This window comes from Poecilia reticulata, chromosome 3 (genome assembly GCF_904066995.2).
Source record: "Poecilia reticulata chromosome 3, P_reticulata-male-v2, whole genome shotgun sequence".
In the NCBI taxonomy this organism is placed as follows: domain Eukaryota; kingdom Metazoa; phylum Chordata; class Actinopteri; order Cyprinodontiformes; family Poeciliidae; genus Poecilia; species Poecilia reticulata.
The window spans coordinates 24,495,101-24,519,564 of NC_088832.1; the positions used below are offsets into that span (position 1 = coordinate 24,495,101).

Genomic DNA, 24,464 nt, shown 5'->3' on the forward strand with positions numbered 1-24,464 from the left:
TCCCATGTTTTTCTTCTGGTTGACCTGTTTTGACATGTTATTTATCATAATTATTAAAATGTATCAATATGTTGACCATCCAACTATTTCCCATGTCTCCTGAGAGAAAACTAGATATTACAGTTTAATGGTATTAAGTCACAAAATTGGTGGATGAAACCAGTTACATTAATTGAATCAAGAGGTTTTTAGGCTTCCATAATTTTGCCCCATTGAATTGACATGTATTGTTGACTTTTATGATAATATTGAGCTAATGTCTTCTTTTTGAATCATAGATAACTAAATCTCTTCCTTCCTCCTAAAACACTTCTTCCAAAACAGAAATGGCTATCTTAAGTGATTTTAGTATATTAAAAAGCTAACTCCTGTGAAAAATGAAGCAAAAGAGCTGTGCAGGTGCTACAGGGCAATGTGTTACTTTGGCACCGCTTTGAAAGAGTTTATAAAGCCAGGTTCATCTTGGATAAAAATTTCTCGGACATGAGAGTGTTTTTAATTCTAACAACGTCAACAGAAATTATGTTGAATTAAAAATATTAAATGTGCATTATTTCACAGTACTAAAACTAAAATCGTAATTCTAAATGAAACAATGATTTGCAAAGCCTCACACTGAGTCATCCAGAGATTGCATGGAGACTGAAAATTAATCTAATCATGAACAACCGGTGATCAGCAACTTTAAGGCTGAAAAGCAAACAGAAAAAAAAAATTGTAGATTCAGCTCTAATAATAAACAGCAACAGCAATAAAATAATGGCTTTGTTATAGTGAATGTGTGTAATTATGCAGTAAAATAAATGCTGGAGTCTTAACGTAGAGCCTGTAGACTCAGATGAACATGAAAGAAAAATTAGGTAAAATCCAGCATATTCATCTATCAGAGCTTTATGAGGATGGTTATAAGATATGGCTGAATAAATATGAAGCTGCTGTATGTTTATATATCTCTGTGTGGACGCGTGCATTAAGAAGGGTGAGTGGGTGGCATGTATTTGCCTGTGGGTCACAGTAGGCCCATCTGCTATAGACCAAACCAAATCAAACACACTGTGAAGGGAACCTGACTTCCTCTCTTACCCTTTCTTACCAACACACATCCACTATAGTTATTCTTATACAAAGGTTTCTGTGTGTGTGTCATTTCTCAAGCGCCTGTAATGTTCTGCTGTTTCCATTAGGTACAGTGGAACAGCCATGTTTTGTTGTGGTGAACCGGAGAAAGGAAGAAAAAGGAAAAAGTTTAATGTTAAGGACTTGAAAACCAGTAATGAAACGAGAATGAAAAACAAGGTGGTGAGGTAACAGGAGGACAGAAAAACTCTGTGGTGTCGCCAGAGGCATGTTTGTGTGGAAATTTGTTTTTAGGATAGATTTAGTCAGGATTTAATAATAAATTTACCTGAAAACAAAAGAAAATGCATAGAGAAACTGACCACGAAATCTAGTCATATTACCACGACTGAACTTAATGTAAATTCTCAAAGGGGACAGAAACTATACAACATTTAATTATTCTCTTCCAAGAAATAAATTTAAGTCTTTGCACTCTCTCTCTCAAGCACCGCTAATTTATCAGTTAAACTATGATACTATGTTGGGTCACTATTTCCAACAACAGGCTGCCAAGAAAGAAAAATAGAAAATGATTCTTTCACATATTTTTGCAACTACTTAACGCTAACCATCTTTCATGCACTAACAAAAATAAATCTTTCCTATTTTCTGTAAACTTCAAGAGGGGAATTGAAGATGTTTTCAGTCTCCACGTCCTACATCCTGAAATAAGAACTGAAATGAATATGCATAAAGCAAAGCGCTACATGCAGGTGACATGGCTGACTTGTGTTTCTGCAGCAAAACACGGCGCCAGACAAATGTTTTCTCCGTCTCTTCTCTTTAGGAAGACAACAATGAGAAATCTCAGGGTAATCTCAGGGGAATCCTTCTTTCACTCAGTAAATGAAAAACCAACACACTAATGATGCTAAAACACATGCAAGGAAGCAGACTGGATTGGAAGCTCAGATGTAAGGCAGCGTATGCAGAAACACACACAATCCACCTCATAGAGTCAGCTTCTTTTTCTATGGCACATTTAGGTGAAAATTCCTACTTTTTCCTAGTTTTTATGTAACTTTGCTCTGGATTTATGGGGGAGATAAATTCTACACACCAAAGTAAAAATGATAGATTTTTGTGACAAAAATCAAGACCACAATATATGATTTCAAAATATTTAATATGTTTGAAGCCATTGAAAAACCTATTGATAAACCTTAAATATTAGCTTTTTTTTTTTTTAAACAGACTCAGTATTCTGATTCCCAGCTGTAACATTTATTTTTGGTCCCATCTGAACATAGCACCTTATTTCATATCTTTTTCTTACACAGGACTTCTTTAAACAATGGTCTTGTCACACATTACAATAAAGTCTCCCCTTTTACTTTCATGCGAAAAATATAAACTTAGGATGCAGTTGAAAGCAAATGTTTGCATACACTCCATCAAAGAGCATAACAGCTGGAATATAAATTCCATTTATATTTGATTTTGTGTTAACAAATCAGAAGATAATAATATAAATTTGTATATGTGAACAATTGGTCCAAGCTGCATGTAATTAAAACATTACTTTTTGACTTCAGAAGCTGCTAAACATCCTCACCATGTATTTACGTTGAACTTTTTTGGTGTTTGACCTGGATAAAATTATTTGTGCTCTTTCTCTCTATGGTTGCTGAAAACAGAAAAAAGGTCTAAAGATGCAAACGTAAAGTAGCGACCATTTAAAAGCACATGAAGGAAATACAAAAATAAAGCTGCATTTTTGGAAATGGTTAAAAGGGAGCAAAAGAAACAAAAAATAAATAAATAACAGGAGACGATACAGAGGGGATTTAGAGAGGGAAGGATACGGAGGTAGGGGTGAAGGAAGACGAGGTTAGGTGAGACAGGGTCAGACGGTTGGAGGAAGCTAATGTCTTTATTTCCTGGAGAGGTGGGACCTTGCATTTACCCCTGAGGTCATTGGTCACAGACAGGGTCACTGGGAGTGCTGTGAGTAGGGTATCTCAATACAGGGGGAGGTGTGAAAATATAGATATAAGAAAGAAAAAAAGTGGAGTGAACAAGAGACAGAGTAAAGACAGGATGAGAGGAAAAGAAAGAAAAGGAAGCCCTAGTTTGAGCCAAGAGTGGAATGTGCAAAGGTGGAAAGGTTGAGAGGGTGAGAAGGTAAGAATACTCAAGGGAGAGAGGAAAGGGGGCCACACAACCACACATGAAATAATTGTTGAGTACAGAGAGTATGTGTGGAGTAGTTCCTGTCACATACAATAATATGGTGGAGCTGACTGTAAGTGCATTTCTATCTGCATATGGTGTCTCGGACCGTTACTGTAGGCTCGTGCCAATGCATGAACGTGTTTTTCTTTGTCTCCAGAGACACGAGTTTACAGAGAAGCTGACAGATAAAAACAAACTGAGAGGCTGTACCACTCTTTCTCTAGAGTGTTGTTAGCGGTTATCGTCTTGAACTGCTTTATAAACAGCCTTCAATTTACGTAGATTATATTTGTCAAAAATAAAGTGTTTAAGCTTTATTTATTCCAACTTCTAGCTCCATTACAAACAATTATAGGGTTACAATCTGATACACACTGACAAAAGATCAAATATGTCCTTATTGTTCCTCGAGGGTGTTGTTAGTACATTTGCTTCAATTTAATAATATGCTCCACACTTGTTAACAATAATAAAGACAACTTACATCCAACATAATTCCATTTCAAACTCTGCAGGCAATTCGGTCTTTAGCATTTCTCACAGTCAAACATTTAAACACTATTGTGTGTGCTTTCAAGTTTCACAATGCTTACATTCGCTGACAATGGATAGTGCGGCAGGTCTATTTCAGGCTACCCCCAGTGTTATGAAGTCAATTAAGATTATTTAATTAAGCAGAACCACAGGTTAGGACCAACAGAAAGAAAGCATGGAATTGCAGAACATAAAAACATGAAAGACGAACGACAAATAAAGGCCTGGGATATTCAGTACAGCAAAACTGTTGTTTGGTAACTGAAACAAAGTGTGGATAATAAACCCGATTGAGAAAATAAATTTAAAATATGAACAGCAGAATGGTAACATGGTTCAAATGCCTCATCCTTCAGAAAAATAGTCCCAAACTGAGAAACAGTATCTGCTGCACCGCAACAACTTCCCACTGAAAATGCCAATTAAAAATATATAGTTTCTTTTTTATTAAAGCTATTATTGACTTTAGTCAGTTGCAAGACATATGACTATTTAAGTAAGGAAGTATGTTTCTTTTTACACTGCTTTCGTTGTGTATATTGAGAGACCCCATTTATCATTTTAAACATTGGACAGACTGGTTTTGGTCATCTTGAAGCATAATGATTATTTGTAAATGCATTCATTATATATATTTTTAAATTTATTTAACTTTTATTTCACCTAGACAAGTACCACTGAGATTCAATATTTATTTTACGAGGGAAGCCTTGGCAGCAGCACGCAGAACATTCACAGGACAGAAGAATGCCAACGACAGGACTCCTTTTCTACAAATGTCAGGTTTTAAACATTTTACCTATTTTTGCTGCCATTAGTGCAAAAATCTAAATCTTATAAATAACCAATTACAATCATCATCAGATATTTTTTTTCTCCATACATTCAATCCTAATCCAAGAGGGATTGTACTTAAGTAACTGAATGACTCAGCAAATTGTCCTGACTGCCAGATGACACACGATATTTGAATTCAGGTGTAAATTTCCCTCCTCTTGTTCTTTTGGTCCACTGTATAGTGACTCAGCAGCACCAAATACAGCTCTGATATGAGTTTCTCTTTAAAGCCCTATTTCAGTGTCATTCAAGGGTTATTCTTGGTTCTGCTCTGAGTATTGGACATCTGTTTGACAGAATGTGAGTCAGTCAGCTATAAATATGAATGGCCTTTCTGCTCGGCCAACCACGTGGATTAGCAACTCTTCCAGCTTTTCCACTACACTCAAAACAAATGGCACCTCTTTCTCTCTCTCTCTCTCCTCTGGTTCAACTAAAACATGCATATGCATACTCACTGGATGAAAGGTGCTGGGCTGACAATAGCCACACACACACAAAAGTAAAAAATAAATCATAACTGTATGTTTTCTTGATGTTACACTTCAGTAACAGTCTCCTGCCCACACTTTTAAGAGCTATCATTACTAGTAATATAGCAAAAAAGTTTACAATGAACCCCCACCTACTCACAGGTCAGTATTCATGGATTTACGTATTCCTATTCAGGTTTTTCTGTGCAATCTAGCTCCAAATTATTAATGGAAAATCTGCTTATTTGCACGTTTCTTCATGGAGCCCATTGTAATATTTAAAGGAAAATGCAGTTTGGGAAGCTGAAATAAACCACAATGCTACTTGACACTTAACTGGCTCTCAGATTGGTTCCAATCCAACTGCTTTTAGATTGCCGTTTCTGAAGCAGCCAATCTAGAAGCACGATTCATTTTCCTTGTGGCTGATTGGCTGTAACCCCAAAAGCAGAGATAAGGAAAACTGTAGATATTAACTGTGCTGTAATGCCAAGGTGATTTCCACTGCACATATTCCAGCATACTGAGATATTAAGGGAGTTATCAGGGTTTTTAAAGGGAATCTCAAGTATTGACAGCAGGTAACTTCTGGGTGTGTTCCACTTATCACAAACTGACTGTGTTGTTCAGAATTCATGAAATTAAGGTTTCAACTGCATAATCAGCTGTAACTAGATTGTATATTATTTTTCACATTAAATTAACCTATTCAGTAGTCTACAGATCTCAGTTTTAGGACTTAACTCCCATCTCCGGCAGAACTTCAAACACGTTCCAGGGGAGGTTGGGGACATTGAGTCTGAGTGGACCATGTTCTGTATCTCCATTGCTGAGGCGGCTTATCGGAGCTGCGGCCGCAAGGTTGTTGGTGCCTGTCGCAGCGGCAACCCTCGAACCTGTTGGTGGACAACTTCGGTGAGGGATGCTGTCAAGCTGAAGAAGGAGTCCTATCGGGCCATTTTGGCCTGTGGGACTCCAGAAGCAGCTGATGGGTACCATCAAGCGGCATGCGGCTCGGGTTGTTGCCGAGGCAAAAACTCGGGCGTGGGAGGAGTTTGGAGAGGCCATGGAGACAGACTTCCGAACGGCTTCGAGGCGATTCTGGTCCACCGTCCGGCGTCTCAGGAGGGGGAAGCAGTGCAGCACCAACATTGTTTATAGTGGGGATGGTGTGCTGCTGACCTCAACTTGGGACGTTGTGGGCCGGTGGGCGGAATACTTCGAAGACCTCCTCAATCCCACCAACATGCCTTCTGCTGAGGAAGCTGAGCCTGGGGACTCAGGGTTGGGCTCTCCAATCTCTGGGGACGAGGTCGCCGAGGTGGTCAAAAAGCTCCTCGGTGCAGGGCCCCGGGGGTGCATGAGATCCACCCGTAGTTCCTTAAGGCTCTGGATGTTGTAGGGTTGTGTTGGCTCACGCGGCAGTTCCCCTGGATTGGCAGACTGGGGTGGTGGTCCCCCTGTTCAAAAAGGGGGACCGGAGGGTGTGCTCCAATTACAGGGGGGTCACACTATTCAGGAGTCCTGGAGAAGAGGGTCCGTCGAATAGTCGAACCTCGGATTCAGGAAGAGCAGTGTGGTTTTCATCCAGGTTGTGGAACACTGGACCAGCTCTACACCCTCAGCAGGGTCCTGGAGGGTGTATGGGAGTTCACCCAACCAGTCTACATGTGTTTTGTGGACTTGGAGAAGGCATTCGACCGTGTCCCTAGGGGGCCCTGTGGGGGGTACTCCGGGAGTATGGGGTACCGGGCCCTTTGATACGGGCTGTCAGGTCCCTTATGACCGGTGTCAGAGTCTAGTCCGCATTGCCGGCACTAAGTCGGGCTCGTTTCCGGTGCGTCGATTTACCGGTCGATCTACGTTCCCACCCTCATCTATGGTCAATAATGGTGCAAAACTCTGTCCACCTTTCCACTTCTGTTTATGTTGCATTGAACAAGAATATTCATGGACATGTTTCTTTCACATTTGAACTACAAAAAATTGAGGAAATTGTGTTATTGACCTACATAGACAATTGTAGTTAGCATTAAAACAGTTCCCGATAGTTTTTTGACTTTCAAAATGAAAATGACCACCCCGAGTGTGACATCATTCTCAGATCTCAGCCTTCTGCGACCTGGCAAACAGAAACCACGACCGAAAGGAAAGGTAATAAAACTGAAGTTTCCGTGAGACATTGTTCAGCTGGAAAGCATCACTGACAGCTCTTTCACAAAACTAATTTAAGTTTGATGAAAAATTATAATTGAACAGTTTGAACATAAAAGCTGCTGTTTTTCTATTAGTTTTAAAGTCAGGCAGTCAAGAAAAAAACAAAACAAACAAAACGAAGCTCCTAAATCGACAAACACATGTTGCACCATTCCTACTAAAGAGAACAGTTGTGAGTTTTTATGGGTAAAGAAGAAAAAAGTCATCCTTGTGGAATGATGTCGTTTTATCCAAATGCCAAATCAAACCACAGAGAAGGCGTGTAAATATAAAATATCTTTCACAACATCTGTGCCATATGTTAGAATGACTCCGTATAAAACATCTTCATTGTGATGTTCCATTAAATGTGTGCTTGACATTGCTGCAAGTGCATAGTGATCCATGTGATTGGCGAGGATGATCTAGTTTCAACAAAATAACTAAGGATGGCACATGATACTCTTTAGGAAAAAGTCACAAGTGACCATCAGTGCCTTGAATTACTGCTCACACACAGCTACACTCACACACACTGATGTCTGAGCAAACACCACCAGTTATTATGCTCTGAGTGACAGAGACATTTACAAGGAAGTCTGATTAAACTAAGCCACTCAAGTGTTCTCATCCCTGGATGACACACATCAATATATTTATAATCACTGGTGTTAATAATAGCAACCAAGAGGCAACTATACACCCAGAAGACAGGTGACAAATAGATGCTTTGGTTAATAATAGCAGGAGATGGAAAAACTACTGTCCAAACTGTATATGGATCAAGAAGCAGAAGGGAAAAAGGGTTGAGAAGGTCATTTTAAAAAAATGTATGCGCTGCTCACACCCTCCCACTATGCTACAACTCCTTCCCCACAACAGAGCCTGTTGTGAATGTGCAAGCTAGTTCGCATGGCCACTGATGATGGCAAATAAAAAGTTTTCCTTTAATAGTAATTTGTTCCTCTTTCATTAGCAGAGCTGAAGTTCATACACGACTGTGATTGACGGTGTTAAGACCTTCATTGTGGTGTGATTGCTTGTTTCTGACTAGGAGTGGTGTAGTTCTACAGATGGCAGTAGGACCACACAATTTTTTCAGATTATGTGTCTCATATTACACCATCAAGTAAAAGTTTTAACAAACATGCAAAAAATAAAAAAATAATAAAATTAAAGTTACATAGTGCAGCTTTGAGATTCACCACTAGCTTATGGAGAGATTGCAAAAGATCAAAAATATTTTTGTTATGCAAAGTCCGGAGAATCGTACAAAGGAATTCCATAGGAGTATACTGCTATTTAAATGAAAGACAGACATGAACTGGGAAAAAAATTGTGTTGAAAATGTAGACATTTCTACAATGGAAATGGAAACCGTCTTCCCATAAAGCAAAGTTACTATTTACATTTTCATTATGTGGCAATTTTTTTTTTTTTAAATGTCAGAATTAAGTATTTTTCAGGCACAAATCAAACATAAGAAATTTGGCCTCTGTCTCTTTAAGAAGCTCCTACTCTTTCCAACATTCCAATACATAACAACCGCCATTTAACCCTTTAAAAGCTGCAAAACCTCAAAATGTTCCTCTCAATATTTGATTAGCTAATAGATTCCTTGTAGCAAACCATAAATAGTAGAAGGTAATATGGAGCAGCTGTAATGTAGAAGTAAAACTTCCATAAAAACTGACCTTTCATTAAAAATCCTTGCATTATTTGGCTCTAAATAAAACAAGGCTTATGTAAGCCTTGATAGAATTACGCTAAAGTCCCACTACATTAAAATCCCACAGTTTTATTAAGAAATGAAAAAAAGAATATTATGAGACACGAGAAAATGTCTATTTTCACAAATGCAATGACTCACACTGGGTGATGTCCTATCTTTAGTAATTCTGTGAATACAGTGCTAAGGGGCAAAATATGCTGTCCTCCTGCTAATGAAGCTTTCAGCCCTGCACAACAACCACACAATGACAGCTGGCAGGGGAGGGGCAGGAACTACATGCCATGAAATAAGAGCGGGTAAAAATTGATTAGCAATTTTCATTTGCGCTAAGCTAAACAAAAGGAGACTGCTTGCCCTACTCTGCATATCATCATGGGGTGGAGGAGGAGGAGGACGGTGGGCAGAGTGGGTGGGGTTGGGCTGGGATGGGAACTGATCTTTCAGTGCTCAAGGCACCCATTGTTTAGTTATAGAAGACGTGGGTGTGTGTTGGGGGAAGGCTTTGGGACAAAAGAAGACTATGTGTAGACAAGAGAACTGGGGATGAAGAAAGAACCAGGGCAAAGTGGAAAGATGTTGAGAGGCTTAGGTAAAGACAGTTGGAAAGGAACAGGAGGAAGTGAAGAAGGTGCGTACTTTGGACCGAGGATGACAAGAAATGTTGGGGGAAAAGAGAGGGCTCAAAGAACGGAAAGCTTGAACAGCAGGACAGAAAGAGGTAGAGGCCTGGGATTGATGGGAAGAAGTAATGGAAATAGGGAGGGGATATTTGGCAAGTCGGAGGGGATAAAGAGGTTGAATGTTGCCCAGGACTTCGTGACTAATTCTGGAAATTGAAACCGGACCTGGATGGAGCCATCATGCACTTTGAACAACAAAAGCAAAGTGTCAGGAAGAAAAAAAATGACACCCTCTCATCACTTTCAAAGTTATTAAAACCATTGGATATATTGAATATAAAAGCTCCAACAATGGAGAAATTTGCCAACCCCAAGGGAAGAAAATGGAAAACGTATGCAGCACTGTGGCCAAGCCATGTTGTTGTATGGGCAGTTTTCTTGAGGGTTTTTTTGGCATGACCAGGAAGCTTGGCGGCTTATTGACAGAGGCACTAAAATGCATTTCACACACAAATACACACCCATCAGACAAGGAGGCACACACACAGCTTTAAATGCAAAACAGTAAAAAAAAAAATAGCAGCTGGTAGGAGAATGAGGAAAAAAAAACACATCAACAACTTTTAACCAAAACACTGTACACAACTCTAAATTTAATTTTCTGCAAGATTAAGCACAGTAATGACTAGCTTTATAAAAACCCATAACTAATGGCTTCCAATGAGCCAATCTATAGGCATCGATCTGTTCAGTATCTCATAGACTCACAGTTTACAGCAAATAAATGAAGGAATAAAGAGAAAAAAGAGAAGGAAAAAGCAGAATAAGTACACCTTTAAACTGAAAAAGAAGAGGAAAGAGTAGGATCTGATATCGAGAAAGAGGCAAATAAAATCTGAGACAAACTGATGTGATAAAGGAATTTATAGGTAAAATAACAGGGTGAATAGAAAGTGATTTTAAGTTTCACATAACTGCGTTTTAAACACAATAGATTCTTTTTGCTCCGTTATATGTTGGTTACCTCATTTGTTTCTCACTCTTCACTTCTGACATTCTGTTTTTTTTGTTGTTTTTTTTTTTCAATTGTTGTTTAGTTGATAAGAACAGATACCTGGAAAGTGTTTCAAAGCAATCAGATTACCAGATTAAGTAATTGTTTGGACCTTTAATGATGAAAAGTTTTAAAGGAAAAGGTCAAATTACCAGAAAATACAAAATTTAACTTTAATGTTCAATAATTACTACCCCGGTACAAACTGTTTTCATTTCAGTCCATTCTTTGTCAGATCCTCCTTTTTTATGCCATAAAGTTATTTGCTAATGTTTAAAGACTGTTTTCTAATCATCACACAGGTGCTACGGTCAGCCTATTGGGACATTTTCAGCAATATTTCTCACACACTTAAGAAATGTAAGTATCAATAATAAAAAAGAGTGGACCTTTATATTTTATTGTACATTTTTGGGTTTATTTTTACAAAGTAACTGAGTTTTCAGAGGTAAAGGAGTCATTGAAGTTTGATCTTAAATATAATAGATTATATTTTTACTGAGATTTTAGCTCTTAAAATTTGAGCAAAAATCTCAGTTTAGAAACTTGTTAAATCAATCCCACTCACAACCATCCATCCATTTTCTGTCTTGTCCCTTAGTGGGGTCAGGAGGGTTGCTGGTGTCTAACGTTTGGGCGAGAGGCGGGGTCACCCTGGACAGGTCGCCCACTCATTACCAGTGAATTAGATATTAGGCAATTTTCAGAAATAAATAAAATACCCAAACAATGGCCTCCCGTTTGTGCATAAAAATTCATTGGTATTTTTGTTCTGATGTCTACAAATACCGAGTTTGACCATTAAAAAATAAATAAATAAAATAAATATATATATATATATATATATATATATATATATATACCTAGAGAGGAAAATAACCCCTCTGTCATGTCGGTTTTAAGGTTGCGAACCCACATGCAAGAACACAGTCAGACAGAGCGAGTCAGAAACAATAATGTTTATTGAAGGATCAGGGAGCTGGTGGCGAAGCCGAATCGGCGGACCGGTTCTTCTACTGCCAACGGGAAAAAGCAGGGTTAGCGAGAACTCAGCGGAGTTTCTCCAGGAAATGACTGAGGTGAGCTTACTTGGCGTGGAGGTATTAGGGGCGAAGCGGAGCGCGAGCCGAGTGTCCGTTGACGAGCGATGCTTAGCTCTGATGTCGGGCACGGCCTGGAGCCTGATCCGTCCAGGCGGTCCTCCGGGAAGTTCGGGCGTGGGCCTCCTGGCCCGTAGCGTCCCGAAGGGGAAATCCCGGGGAGGGATCGACGAGGGGAGATCACGCACACACACACAGGGAGTGGCGTCTGACCGGGAACACCGGCAGCGTCGGGAAATCACACAGGAGGGAGGTGATCCACAGCGGGGAGACAGACTTACACGAATGCGGGGGCAGCTGGTTTCCGGGAAACAACTAGAAGACGGCGGGAGAATCTGGCGAGGGAGACAACAAGGGTTAGACGAGAGTAATCACAGAAGGCCTCTTTCTGGAACGCTGGTTACCGTGGTAGGCAAACACTCAGGCGGTGAGACGGAGTGTAGCTGCTGCTTATATCGCAGGTCCACGCCCTCTAAACCAGCTGCAGGTGTGTGTCCGGGTTGAACCAGGACACTTCTCAGGGGTGGAGCATGGGTGACATCTGCTGGATGTCTTGAGAAGTGGTGGTTCCAGGGACAGGTGGAAATAAAACTAAGGAAAACAAACTAAGAAACTAGGAAAAGGGAGGACAAACAGACCCTGACAGTACCCCCCACTCAACGGACGCCACCTGGCGGCCGAACAGAGGACGGGGTCTGGGAGTCCCTAAAGTCTCTAATAAGGGAGGGGTCTAAAATGAATGATCCCGGAACCCAGGAACGTTCCTCAGGACCATAACCCTCCCAGTCGACAAGGAACTGGTGACCCCGACCTCGTCGCCGAGTGGCGACAATCCGGCGGACGGAGAAGGCCGGATGGCCATCGATGACCCGGGCGGGTGGAGGGGTTCGGCCGGAGGGCAAAGTTCACTGGAGAGCACTGGCTTAATTTGGGAAACGTGGAAGGTTGGGTGGACACGCAGAGACGGGGGAAGGCGGAGGCGTACAGCTGAGGGGCTAATGACTGCCAGCACTTCAAAGGGGCCAATGAACCTTGGAGACAACTTTCTAGACATAGACTTGAGGGGAATGTTGTGTGTGGACAACCATACCTTTTGTCCCACTATATAAGCAGGTGCAGGGGTTCTACGACGGTCAGCCAGGCGTTTATTGGTAGCGGAGGTGTTGTTGAGGGCAGTGATAGTGTCCTTCCAAATCTTATGGCTTCGTCGGATGTGGTGTTGTACCGACGTGATCGAGAGGTTCTCCTCGTCAGAGGGGAGGAGTGGTGGTTGGTAACCCAGGACCACTTCAAACGGAGAGAGACCTGTGGCTGCAGAAATGTGGCTGTTATGTGCATACTCGACCCATGGGAGGTATTGGGCCCAATCGTTGGGGTTCGTGGAGGTCAGGCATCGCAGAGTCGTCTCTAGCTCTTGGTTCATACGTTCTGTCTGGCCATTGGTTTGTGGATGGTAGCCAGAAGTGAGGGATACCTTAGCCCCAGAGCCGAGCAGAACTGACGCCAGACCTGTGATATGAACTGGGGGCCGCGATCCGAGAGGATTTCCTGCGGGATGCCATGTAGTTTAAAGACATGTTTAATTAATAACAGGGCAGTCTGGGCAGCCGTGGGCAGCTTACGTAGGGGAACAAGGTGACATGCCTTGGAGAAACGGTCGACGATGGTGGTCATACCTTTACTGGTTGGGAGTCCGGTAACGAAATCTATGGCCACGTGGGACCAAGGGCGCTTAGGTATGGGTAGTGGTTGTAGGAGTCCTGCGGGGGGTTGATTGGATGACTTGTTCCGGGCACAGATTGGGCAGGCTGAAACAAACTCCTTGACATCCTTGTGTACGGAGGCCCACCAAAACCGTCTGTTTATTAGCCCAATCGTGCGGCTAACGCCGGGGTGACCTGAGAACTTAGAATTGTGTATCCACTGGAGAAAACGGGATCGGACAGAGGACGGAACATACACCTTACCCGGTGGGCAGGACTCTGGGGCTGGTTCTGTTTGCTGAGCTTGATGGACGATGTCTTCGATCTCCCAGGTGACCATTCCCACGGTGCAACTGGGAGGCAGGATGGGAGCTGGGACCACCTCAGCGTCATCTGGGGAATAGACTCGAGATAGAGCATCGGGTTTAACATTCCTTGAACCTGGGCGAAATGTGATAGATAGGTTAAATCGAGAAAAGAACAGAGACCAACGAGACTGGCGGGGATTGGATTTCTTGGCTGCTTGCAAGTATGTCAGGTTCTTGTGATCGGTCCAGACCAGTACGGGGTGTTCGGCGCCCTCCAGCCAGTGGCGCCACTCCTCCAAGGCGAGTTTAATCGCGAGAAGCTCTCTGTCGCCCACGTCATAATTCCTCTCAGCTGGTGAGAGTCTACGGGAAAAGAAGGCGCATGGATGGAGCTTATGGTCGTGGGTAGACATCTGGGAAAGAACCGCGCCGACCCCGGTGTCGGAGGCGTCAACTTCCAGAATGAATTGCTTCTTGGGGTCAGGCTGGACCAGAATGGGAGCGTGTGCAAACCGGGACTTGAGCTCCTCGAAGGCGGCCTCCGCTTGAGGGTCCAGACGTATTCTCTCTTGCTGGAAGTGAGAGCGGTGAGGGGTGAAGCAGTCTGACTGTAATTGCGTATGAACCTCCTGTAGAAGTTTGCAAACCCCAAAAGCGCTGTAGTTGTTTGCGGTTTTCGGGTTTAGGCCAGTCGAGTACTGCCTTGATCTTGTCCTCGGATGCTCTAACCTGTCCCTTTCGAGGATGTACCCTAGGAAGGTTACTGAAGGGCGGTGAAACTCACACTTTTCCGCTTTTACATACAGCTTATTCTCCAGAAGGCGTTGGAGAACCAGACGGACATGTTGTTTGTGCTCCGCGAGGGATTTGGAATATATCAGGATATCATCCAGGTAGACGAACACAAAGACATTGATGAGATCCCTCAGGACGTCGTTCACCAGGGCCTGGAAGAAAGCAGGTGCGTTAGACAACCCAAACGGCATGACCAAATATTCATAGTGGCCCATGGGGGTTTTAAACGCCGTCTTCCACTCATCACCCTCCCTTATGCGAAGGAGGTGGTAAGCGTTCCTGAGATCTAGTTTTGTGAATATGGTTGCTTCTTGGACGGGCTCAAAGGCTGAGGATAATAATGGCAACGGGTACTTATTCTTGATGGTGATCTGGTTGAGTCCACGGTAGTCAATACAGGGCCGGAGAGAGCCATCCTTTTTCCCCACGAAGAAGAACCCTGCTCCGAGGGGAGAGGATGAGGTGCGGATAATCCCTGCAGCTAGAGACTTGTTTATGTACTCCTCCATGGTTTGCCTTTCTGCTCTAGAAATGTTATATAGCTTACTGTTGGGTAATGGGGCGCCAGGCAGTAGATCGATGGCACAGTCATACGGTCTGTGGGGTGGCAGAGACAGGGCTTTGTCCTTACTGAAAACAGGAGCTAGATCATGGTACTCACGGGGAATGGAGGAGACGTCAGATGGGTCGATCTCAGCTGGCTCTGTAGGCGTAGTGATGACTGGAAAGGCGGAATGAAGGCAGGTACTGTGACACTTTGTGGACCACGACTCAATCTTGGTCTCGGCCCAGTCTATGTGCGGGTTGTGCTTGTATAACCAGTCGAAACCAAGGATGATGGAGGCACTGGCGGCAGGAAACACGAGGAAAGTAATCTCTTCTGTGTGATTACCTGAAGTGAGTAGACGCACTGGCTTGGTTTGATGGGTGATCTGTGGCAGGTTCCCTCCGTCGAGGGCTGATACCCGGAGAGGAACTGGAAGCGGCTCGATTTCAATAGACAGTTGCTCGACGATGTCTGAATTAATGAGGTTCTGTTCACACCCTGAGTCAATGAGGGCTGATAAAGAATATGGTTCGTTAATGATTATGGAGACAGGGATGATGAAGCGAGATCTTACTGCTGTAGTCTCCGGCAGTCTCCCCGTCCTTACTGCCGGACCTGCGGGTTTAAACGTATTGGACAGTTAGCGATTACATGATTGGGTTCACCACAGTAAAGGCAAAGCCGGGAGCGCATCCTCCTCTGCCGCTCCTCTGGGGTTAGCTTAGCGTGTCCCAGTTGCATGGGTTCTGGTCCTGTAGATGAGGGAAAGGTGGGTGGAGGTTGGACAGTCGACTGGTTACTGACCTGTGCGGAGCGCGGAAGGGCGGTGCGGCGGGATCGCTCACTCATCCTTGACCGAATCCGGTTGTCTAATCTTATGGCCAAGTTAATAAATTCATCCAGAGACTCTGGTTCATCTAGAGTAGCCAGTTGGTCCTTTATCTGCTCATTTAACCCATGAAAGAATGCGCTTTTAAGCGCAGCAGGGTTCCAGCCTGAAGCAGCGGCCAAGATTCTAAAATCGATGGCAAAGTCTGACACAGTCTTCTGGCCTTGCTTCAATCCGTGTAGTTCACGGGAGGCTGAAGTCTTCTCAGCCTCTTGACAAAACACCTGCTGTAACTCCTTCAAAAACTCGGGGAAGGTACACCCATAGTTAGAGGCTGAAGAAAACCGGGCTTCGGCCCACTCTAGGGCTCGGCCCGTCAACAGGGATAACACGTAGGAAATCTTAGCACTGTCATGCAAAAAACTCTGCGGTGAATGATTAAAGATGATATTGCATTGGAGAATAAACCCCTTGACCTTCCGGACGTCACCTGAAAATTTCTCTGGCGCTGAGGGTCGGACGTCCGAAAACATGGAGCGGGCTGGTGGATCCGGAGCCACTGTCGGGGAAGGTTGAGAGCTGGGAGCCTGCTGAACTGAATTCCGTAGGAAAGTGGTTAATTCTGTTAGTTTATCGTTAGTCTCGGCTTGACGACTAGCTAACTCCCGTAATGCGGAGTCATGTGACTGGACTAGCGCGTGTTGTTCGGACAGCGCCCGTCTGATAGCGTCTGCTGAGGTTCCGAACTGGCCTGAGTGTTCTGTCATGTCGGTTTTAAGGTTGCGAACCCACATGCAAGAACACAGTCAGACAGAGCGAGTCAGAAACAATAATGTTTATTGAAGGATCAGGGAGCTGGTGGCGAAGCCGAATCGGCGGACCGGTTCTTCTACTGCCAACGGGAAAAAGCAGGGTTAGCGAGAACTCAGCGGAGTTTCTCCAGGAAATGACTGAGGTGAGCTTACTTGGCGTGGAGGTATTAGGGGCGAAGCGGAGCGCGAGCCGAGTGTCCGTTGACGAGCGATGCTTAGCTCTGATGTCGGGCACGGCCTGGAGCCTGATCCGTCCAGGCGGTCCTCCGGGAAGTTCGGGCGTGGGCCTCCTGGCCCGTAGCGTCCCGAAGGGGAAATCCCGGGGAGGGATCGACGAGGGGAGATCACGCACACACACACAGGGAGTGGCGTCTGACCGGGAACACCGGCAGCGTCGGGAAATCACACAGGAGGGAGGTGATCCACAGCGGGGAGACAGACTTACACGAATGCGGGGGCAGCTGGTTTCCGGGAAACAACTAGAAGACGGCGGGAGAATCTGGCGAGGGAGACAACAAGGGTTAGACGAGAGTAATCACAGAAGGCCTCTTTCTGGAACGCTGGTTACCGTGGTAGGCAAACACTCAGGCGGTGAGACGGAGTGTAGCTGCTGCTTATATCGCAGGTCCACGCCCTCTAAACCAGCTGCAGGTGTGTGTCCGGGTTGAACCAGGACACTTCTCAGGGGTGGAGCATGGGTGACATCTGCTGGATGTCTTGAGAAGTGGTGGTTCCAGGGACAGGTGGAAATAAAACTAAGGAAAACAAACTAAGAAACTAGGAAAAGGGGAGGACAAACAGACCCTGACAGCCTCTGGTCTTCTTCTTGGTTAATCCTGCACTTAACAGTTTTTTTGTGGCTCATTGACTAAGAACTAAAGGTGGCAGCATATGAGAATGAGGAGGACAAACTGAAATAAAACAATCCGCTGCTGAAAATGCACAGCGGCTTAAATCCAGAGAGGGCTGCTTCCATTAATCCCTGCGGATTAAACTTCTAAACAGTTCTATTCAAGCCAATTAATTCATGCATATATCTGTCTTCGGCTCTTTTCATGTCATTTAATATGATGGAGGGCAAACTCCTGGGAAATGGAGGGTGGGTGGGGGTGTGGATGTGTATCAACATTAATGCACGCAATGCTGCACCATCTCAAAGCATGTACACACATTTTCACACATATCTACATGTTACAATGCCACAAATTCATGCAATTTGTAAGACAATGGACGGTGGGAGTGTTAGAACTGAAAGGAGCCTCCAAAAGTTGACTGACGTATTCTGACAGCTGAATACTAATCATGAGATCAACCTCTGGCTAAATCACAGGGGCCTCTGGCTGAGAGAAGCATAAAAAGGATTAACAGTGAATACAGAAACCTTCTACAGAGCAGACAACCACCAGCTCAACAACTTACAATCTCAAGATGAAGACAAAAACAAAAAACCCAAACAGGTTGAATTTCACCACAAAGAAATGCCAGACCTGAAGTGAAATGATCTAAAAGAGAGTGGTGGAAAAAAGAATATTGAAGGAATAAATGTGGTAAAATACTTTTTTAAATGACTTCAAGCCACCACCACTAAAGAAGAAGACCAAAAGGCTGCAACAGTAACGATATAAATCCTTGATAACATAAAAAGACTGACTGCAACAGGTTCCAGAATAATTAATTTCCTTTTTAAAATATTGTTGCTCATGATTTGGTGACTCAGTGACATCAGTTAGGTCTAACGAGTGCAGATGTGAAGCACCTGAAAAGGCCTCAAGTCTGCAGTTAGACATCTATCTTAAAGTCAAGTTGATTTGTACAGCCAATTTAAAGGGCTTCACATGACAAAAACAAAACAAAAAAATACTTTGCTGTGGCAAAATAAAGAGAAAAAGCAACTATAAACAAAAGGGTGTTAAGCCTTGATTAAAAAGAAATCAGTGTTTCAGCATTTTAGTAGTTTTCTGGATCTTTGCTCAAATGTGTGGTGCATAAAAACTGAATTTTGCTTCTCCATGTTTGGTTCTGATTCTGGGAATGCAGAGCAGACTTGAACCAGAAAAACCGAGTGGTCTGGAAGTTTTTAATATATTTTGGTTCAAAGCTACGCTGAGCTACACAGAGTCAGTGTAAGTAGTGTGTTTTTCTGTGTGTGTTTTGCATCTGTGTGAATCTAAGCCGTCTGCCAGGTGGGAACTGCTGCAGAGTTTTAGTAGAAACCCAAATCACCTGGAAAGGTGACCAGATCACCTAGAGTTCAAATCAGGTCTGGTCTAAATTACAAGTGCCATGTAAGTCAATCTAATTTTCTATTTTAAAAAAATAGAACTATCAAAAATTGCGAGTGTACAGTAAAAGAAAAATTTCAAAATGTATTTATTAAAGGTAACTGGGATGTGTTCAAGAGAAACCAAAACAATAATACAAGGTTTACAACTAATACTTCACTGTTTTAGGACACAAAGTAGCAGCCATGATTTCTCTTCATGTCCTGCAAAACTGTTCCACATGTTTCCATAGATGAGCTCGTTGTCCAGTGGTAGCACCACTAGCCTGTATTATTTTAATAACTCTTTGATCAGTTAAGAACCTGCACAGTCAGTAACGACACAATCAGCATCTTGGAACACTGTATGATACAAAACTGAGCTAATAAGTTTTTTTTGGAACTGACTGAATGGCTGCCTGTTAAAATTGTAGCTACAAGATGCAGAAAAGCTGTTTTAAACAGTGCACTCCCTTAAAGAAGCTTATGCTGCACCAATGCATTAACCTAATAATAGAATTTAATTTACTTCTCCTGAAAGATATTGAATTTGCCTAGCATATTTTATATATGTTGCTAATTAAAGATGTAGTCAGTTTTTGCTGAAACAGAGCTTAACTTGACAGGGTAACTTTCCTCTTTTCCTTATATGTCAACCAAATGCTTATTAATCATGTGGTGGAAACTGCAGTCCTATTCACTATTCACTTTACAGTTTTATAAATATTATTTCTTAAATGTGGCCTTGCAGTCTTTGGTTAACCATACAAACTGACAGATACACAATATCTGTGAGTAAAAAGATCCAGTTCCTGGTACCGACCCTCATCTCACAATTGTTTGGTAATTTTCTCTAAGAAGTGCCGGTAGCACTACTCCTCTTACCTGATATTCTTCTTGTCGTGTGTCTGCTGCAAGCTGTCCTCACTCCTGAGATACTGAAATCAAAGAAGGAAGAGACACGTGCTGTAGCTAAAGCAATTTCCTCACAAACATGTGATGCCACATAGCAAACAGTCTTAAAACTTTACATCTTTATCGCTTCACGTCTTCAGCTGTGTGTCTTATCGCCATATTCCTTATTTTCGAGTCTTTTCAGAGGCGCCATGACTTCTGTCACTGTGATCAGACATCAGTCCGTCCTTCTGACCCAACTCGTGCACTAACCAGTGACATGCTTTAATTATTGAACGGCTGACCTCAATCGGTTGGCTAGAGCAGACTAAAACATATTGCACCATTCAGAAACGCATTACTACTATACACCAGTGCATGCAATTCACCACAATAGTAACTTGCAACTTTAATTTGTGCTAGTCATTTAATATGTTGATCCTGGGGATAGTTTCTAAAGTCTAAGTATTTAAAAATATAGTCCAAACAACACACAAGAAATCCAAAGAATTGTCTTCCGACACAAGTCTGGGGAACGGTGCAGAAAGTTTTCTGTCACTTTGAAGGTCCCAATGAGCTCAGTGGTCCCCGTCATGAACAAAGCAAACTGCTCTGGTCTGATGACTGAGTAAAGAGATTAAATCCATACAATGTGGGCAACATGTTGAAAATGTGAAGAGCTGTGAATACTTCCCAGATGCACTGCAAATAAAATGCTGAATAAAGTTTTAGTGGAGTTTCCTTAAGAGGAAGAAAAGCATGAAATGTAAGTCATGATACAACTTGACAGAGTTGACTGGGAACATGACTCAAGTTAAATCTGGTTGTAACTCTGTCACAAGAAAGAAAATATATCTTTTGGTATGCGACGCATGTTTTACAGATGCTTTCATTTCATATCCAAATATATTCTGGAAAGAATGATCAGTGGTCACACATGTCCTGTTACAAATGATCAAACACATGAGATGATACTAGATATGATTCCCAAGGCATGATACTAGCAGAGCATTTATAGATTAGGATATCTGGTACATTAGGGTACAGTTCAAGTGAGAGGCAAGTTTTCCTTTCCTTTTTTTACCCACAGCACCAACCAAAGTCATCATGTCTGATGCAACAGAAATGGCACAAGTCTTCAGCGATGACATTCATTTCAACACTGTCCTCAGAAACATGAGTGACATTGTTGACTCTCATTATATTTTGATGAGTGTAACCCAACTGGGCTCTATTGCATGCTGCGTGGCTTGTGGCCTATGATTAGTTACAAATAGTTCAATGGGTCACACCATTTGGCTCTGATCCCGAGACCTCGGAGTTCAGACACACAACCTCCAAACCGCATGCTTACCGCTTGTGTAGGATCACAATGATACTTTTCTGTTAAAGGAAATTACATCGAAATCAGTTTTTAAGGTACGACTGGTGAAATATTTAATATTTCAGCTTGTGCAGAAATGTGATTTCTGCACAAGCTAAAATTTAGAACCAAGAATTGGTTTGATTTTTCACAAACAAATGCCACTTCAAAGAACCAATGTTAGTTTATTTGATTTCATGCTTAATCTTCACTTTGAAGCATTTTCCAATTTTCCTAGAACCTAATAGTTGTTTCTTTGTTCAAGCCAAACAAGAGAGTTATATTCTTTAGCTGGAACTGGCTGATAGGAAAAAGAACCACCACACTGAAATCTTAATGATAAGGTATATACCTTAACATTTGTATTTAACTTGACACAATAACTTTAAAGAACCAACGTATTCATGTGTTTTCATTGCCTAAAAAATAAAAGCTAAGAGTAATTTATAGATGCATACTGTAACAAACTTCTTCCAAATCTGCCATGTCGTCCCACCAAATTCATTGAACTCTTAACTTTTTGTATACCTGCCTGCAAAATAGTAATGTAACTTTAAAAACAGAGAGAAAAAAAGTTGTGGTTATTGGAAATGATCACTTAAGAAAAAAGTACATTCAGGACTTGTATCACTTTCACTAAAAAACAAAGTTTCTTTCCATTTGTTTTTAGCTTTTAGTTTGGTTAACGCTGTAACTGAAATAAGACAGAAATGTCACATAGATTAACAGAAGAAGGAAATATGTGAAGCAAAAAAGCAGCTAAGTGTGAAACCATCACTTATCAGCTTCCAGGTGAAATTCTAGGATGAACCTAAAATGCACTATAACCTTTACAGGTGAACTGATTGTGATGTTCTCAAAGCTTTTCAATTAAAACTATGATATCCAGCAATAAAATGTCTTCAAATTTGTCTTGCTCCAACTTTAATTGCTCAGTATCTGGAAACGTGGCCAACTGGAACTGAAGAGGTTTGTTCACTTCCTCAGCTGCCGTTACTAAACTACAACCATGGCAGACTACAACTCAAAAACAGTGCAGAAACTTGACGTTGTCATTCACAAATCCTCACTGTGTTTTCTGATAGGCCAGAATGAAATACACTCAACCTTATTAGGGCAAATCCAGGATGGAGCAAGATGAACGGAGATTGCAATGCAATTGCCATGCTGCCCAAAAGCCAAGCATCTCTAACTTTTTGTTAGTAGAGTATTCAGAAAGTGCTCTGATCAGATGAGACCAAAGTTTAACATCTTGCATCGTATCCTTGACTGGGGAAATGTTCACTTTTCAGCAGAAAAACAAACATGCAGCTAGGGAAACATTTAGCTGGTTGAGATCAGAGCATATGCATTAGAATTGCTCAGTCAAATCCCAGACCTATATCTAAGATTAAATCTACTAGCTAGACTAGAGATCTATATGTCCAAAACTTTAGAATTAATGTTCAAGTAAATGTTTTTGTCTAATTTGGCTGAGCCTCAGCTGTCATGGAAAAAAGAATGGTCAAAAATGAGCGGTGAGTACAAAGTTGGTAGAAACATTGACCAATTGACCAAAAGAGCCTCAGATGTAGTTATTGTCAGCTTTTTCTGATTTTTAATTGCGAACTTTGTTGCTCCCTCCCCCTTCCCCGAATAAACAGAGGTTAGTGGGGAATGGATACATTTCAAAGATAATGCAGGCTGTTTTGGCAGACAGGTGGTCCAATACAATTTTTAATGAAAACAGCAATAGTTATTTTTTTTCAACCCTAGCAAAATAAGTTGGAAAATTCAAGAAGAATATTTTGTAATAAAAATAGACCAGACACATACCCATGCTAAAACTGATTCTCTGTCTCTCTCTCTCTTGCGTGCACACGCACGCACACACACGCACGCGCACATGCACGCATTCACACACACTACAAAAAGCAGTCAAACCAAGCTCTCAACATGGAGCTTCATGCATGCATGCACGTGTCTGTGAAGTTTGGCTCCGTCTTTCTTTAGTCCATACGGTGTTTTGTATTTGCCATAATCCCCTGTCAGCAACACTTAGGCAGGCAGACAATAGCAGAAGATCGGCAGCCAAACCCGCTTCACTCTGAGCTTGGCAGGTCAGCGTACAAGCTGCATGTTTTACACACGTGTGTGTACACACGCACACACACACGACCCCTCCACCCCCCACTGCCTCCTCCACACACAGACACACACTACTGTGCTTTAACGTTCATGAAGCACGGGAAATACACATGTCCCACTGAGATGCAGGGTACTCACACCTTCTCCAGGCTCTCTTCAAAGAGTTGTGATGCAGTTCTCAAGGACACAGCTTTCTGAGATCCTCTTTTTCTCTCTCTCTTCTTACTCTGGCACACTCTCCCTGACTCCCACAATCTCTCATTTGCCTCTTGTTTGCAGGACAGCAGATATAAGTGTGTTGCTGCCTTTTCCCTCTTTCCTTTTTCACTTCTTTTTCCTCTCTCCCTTTGCTCTCTCTCTCTCTCTCAGCTCTACTCTACTTTTCGTCTGCAGCTGAGAAGCACAGCTCATACTCTGCCATGAAGCAGACCTCTCTTTTTTTTTTTTTCCTCAAGTGCTGGACAGTACAAGAAGGAGGAAGCGAGAGAAAGAGGACAGGAGGGAGAGAGAAGTGTTGAGCAAACAGACCAAACTAATGTGCCACTTCAGATCACCGGTTTGGGTCCAGCTGCTGAAGAAAAACACAAGTAAAACAGATGTTTTAAGTCAGCTGTAAAAAGAAAAGAAAAGAAAAGCACAAAGGATTCACAACAGCTAAATACAGAAAAATAATAAAATCTGGAAATGCTAAGAAAAATTAGCACATACATTAGATTAAAGATAAATAAATAAACGACAAAGGGAATAACAAATGCAGAGTGATCGCTTGATGGTGAAATGTGGAGAGAAAGCCAGGAAAGCCAAGAAAGAATTACCTTAACTGTAGCTGTCTTTTCAGAAAAATGGTCCCAGTGGGACAGATCCAGAAAGAAACAAAACCAGAAAGCAGAAACAAACATCTATTTATGGAGCCGGGGTCCAGTTTCCCAACTACACACGCTTGCTGCTTTTTTGACAGCGTTACCAATTCAGCAGTTTACAGAGAA

General features: G+C 42.3%; 1 protein-coding gene across 1 annotated transcript in view; it reads right to left on the reverse strand.

Annotated features, from left to right (window-relative positions):
• esrrga (estrogen-related receptor gamma a) overlaps positions 1-23,892 on the reverse strand; it is a 145,088-nt gene extending 121,196 nt beyond the window's left edge. Inside the window, exons 1-2 of the mRNA XM_081605312.1 lie at positions 23,619-23,892; positions 19,980-20,032 (exon numbers count right to left, since the gene is read on the reverse strand). The gene's annotated coding sequence lies outside the window, so the exon portion shown is untranslated. The remainder of the gene's footprint in view (positions 1-19,979; positions 20,033-23,618) is intronic.
• Between the last annotated feature and the right edge of the window lie 572 nt (positions 23,893-24,464).